Source organism: Primulina tabacum, chromosome 2 (genome assembly GCF_025594145.1).
Source record: "Primulina tabacum isolate GXHZ01 chromosome 2, ASM2559414v2, whole genome shotgun sequence".
Classification (NCBI taxonomy): Eukaryota; Viridiplantae; Streptophyta; class Magnoliopsida; order Lamiales; family Gesneriaceae; genus Primulina; species Primulina tabacum.
This window is the reverse complement of record NC_134551.1, coordinates 32,782,000-32,785,230: the sequence shown is the minus strand read 5'-3', so window position 1 is coordinate 32,785,230 and position 3,231 is coordinate 32,782,000. Positions and strand designations below refer to the sequence as shown.

The 3,231-nt window shown below is 34.7% G+C and overlaps 1 pseudogene; it reads left to right on the top strand.

Annotated features, from left to right (window-relative positions):
* Window positions 1-463: 463 nt before the first annotated feature.
* Window positions 464-1,478, top strand: LOC142537631 (uncharacterized; annotated as a pseudogene).
* The last annotated feature ends 1,753 nt before the right edge of the window (window positions 1,479-3,231 follow it).

Here is a 3,231-nt window from a genome sequence, read left to right as displayed (position 1 = left end):
TTAATTTAAATTTAAATTTGAACCCACGTATTTTTTCTACCAAAGAGAATCTTACTACGACACTGTGCCTTATTCTATTAATAATTATGTAAAAAATTATTATATCATATATCCGAGTCTAGTTTTTTTACTTTTGGTCGAGTTTTGGGTGGTGTTTTCAAAATTAAGGTTTGGGAAAATAAGAAAATAGCGAGTGAGCCACGTTCTAACCCAATTGACGTTATTTATATTAAAATACTATATTACCCACATTAAACTCAATCTATGATGCAAACTTCGCCCAAATTCTTACCAAAAACCAAATTTTACCAAAAACTTCACCAAAACCCCCAAAATGTTTCCACAAAAAACTTCACCCAAAACCCAAGCTCCAAAATGTAAATAGCACAACAAATTCGATACAAATAGAAACTCTAGTCTTTTGGGTAGTCATTGAATTTATGTGGGGTTCGGGAGACCGGACATGACCCAGTCATGGCTTGCTTCGCAGAATGCACTCGAGTCCAGTCCAATTTCAACTACAATCCCCACCGTTCCACGAAGCTTCGCATATGTCGCCGTATTGGTCCATCGCCAGCTAGATGATCAAGTCAACAACTTCGACTGATGACCGTCGATCTTGACTCCGTGTCTTTCTTCATTGTTTGATCTTGAGCGGTACTATATAAAGCAGCTCCACTCCAATCTCTTTGGCAATTCCAAATACATTTGTTTATTCAATTCTGACGTATTACTCGAGGCCTTTCGTCTTCATTCTTTTCCGATAAATTCGTTGATAATCCTGATCGGGGTCATTTGGAGTAGTAGAAAACGAAGGTGGGTTTGTTGCTCGATTTTAATCTTGGTTAATTTTGTTGTTTATTATCGTGTTTTGATTTTGGGAAATGCTGTTGTTTGGATTTTGCAGAAAGTTGTCTTAAAATTAGACTTCGTGGATAAGAAAACCAAGCAGAAAGCCAAGAAGAACATCTCCGGTATCTCAGGTACTGTTACTGTACTGAAAAGTAACCCCTTAGAAATTCCAACAAATTCTTGTTACGACGAATAAATTTTTTTATTGTATTTTTTATAGGGATCGAATCGATTGCGATGGATTCCAAGGACAAGAAGTTGACGGTCACCGGAGATATTGATCCGGTGGCGGTGGTTGCGAAGCTGAGGAAGCTCTGCCACACGGAGAAGTATCCGTGGGGCCAGCGAAGGAGCCGGAGAAGAAGAAAGAAGAGCCCAAGAAAGAGGAACCCAAGAAGGAGCAGGCCAAGAAGGAGGAACCTAAGAAAAAGGATGGGCCCAATGAAAATGAGGCGGCCCAAATGTTGGTGGCCCATCATCAGCCTTATTATCATACTCAGTATCCGCCTTATTCGCATCCGCCGCCGTCCTATTATGTGAGGAGTGTGGAGGAGGAACCAAATGGTTGTGTTATTTGCTAAACACCCCCCGGGAAAAAATTTCTTAAATTGTTTTGAGTTTTGCTAGTATTCTTTGCACAAATTTTCAGGATCACGTGCGTGTCAGTGAAAAAATATACAAATTTATGTAAAAACGTAAATAATGTAATGACTTAAAATTCTAATATCCTATGAAAATAATACGCTAAAAACGAAGGAAAATGTCTGGAAATTTAAAACATAAACTCTCAACATAATTTTTGTATCTAGAATAATCCATAGAAATTTAGAAAGCATACAAATATATTAATTGAGATTTCCAATTTAATCTTTGTATCTACAATAATTTTTGTATTTACGACATGTGTATTCCTCATCCTTGCCGCAATCTTCGTTTTTTAAACTCAGATTTCATTTAATATATTGGAATTTATGATTTTCACAGTTTGATAAACAGATCCGTAAAAGAACTATAGAACCAAAATGAATTGACGCAATTGGGAATTTGTAACTGATCGCGAAATCAAAAAAGATTTATCAGACTTAAATGAATTAAGAACTGAAGTCAATAGACTAAAGTTCTTATAACTTCGCAAAATTGAATTGAAATGACCTAACTCAATTGAAATGTTCAAACTGAGAATACATCGGTTAGAACCGAGGTAGTCCAGCTGAACTAATCAGTCGACCAGTTTGACTCCTTTTCAGTAGTCACGTCATCAGCTGCAATTTGAATCTCAGCAGACAAACTGACAATCTGTGAAACGTCTACCTTTTAAATACTACTAAAACAAATTTTTTTTAAGAAAAAACATATAACTGAAAATACACACACGCATAACCATATAAATAAGTTAACCATCCATTTTAAAAGTCATCCAATCACTGAATAAAAAATAACTACAGTTAAATAAAATCTTAAAATGTGACTTCATTAAATGAGTTACTGTTTAAAAATGAACACCATCGAATATCTAGAAATCTGACAATCATCAAAGCATAAAAATCATGAATTTTTTGAACTACTATTTAAAACCAATGACTTCTAATCATATTATGCAGAATAAATGAAAGGTCCTCGAATTTCCAGTGCACCATCAGCCCTAGTCCACTCATTCCTCTGCACTTTCAGTCTCCTCATTAACCAACTGCTCACCTACATCAATCACATCTAGTGAGCCTAAAGACTCAACACACCTGAATTGTTATAACAAGTACAAATACATATCATGCAACGGTGAAAAATACTGTAAACAAAATAAATTTCATGATATTCAAAACATAAACATAACGTAAACATATTCATATCAAATCATGTCATGTCATAACATCATGTACGTATTACTTTTCCTTAATTGAATTCATATAATTAGTTGTGATTTTCATATCAGCTCAAGGTCGATGGATCCATCAACATATAACAACGGTTCCTGACGCCGGGGACATGAGCGACTGTTTTATCTGTCCATTTAAGATTGGCCTTATATGTTCGTGTTCGTGTTCGTAATAATCACAATCAACTCACCTCCTTCAAAAACATTTCATTATATTCATCACTTGTAAAATTCATGCATATACATATATTTTTTTAAACCAAGAATGCAGCGTATTTCTAACAATAACATAAAAATCCATGTTCAATATCACCATATACATTTTAAATATGCATAAACAGTTGTCAAAGCACTGCCAGGACTGCTAACATAACTCGGTTGCAAAAATAGCCAATTCTCAATCAAACTTATCGAATGCCTTAAAAACATATTTGTAATCAATTCTTAGATTTAAATTCAAGCCCATACTTTAACATCTATAAACAAATTAAAACTTAGACTGGAGT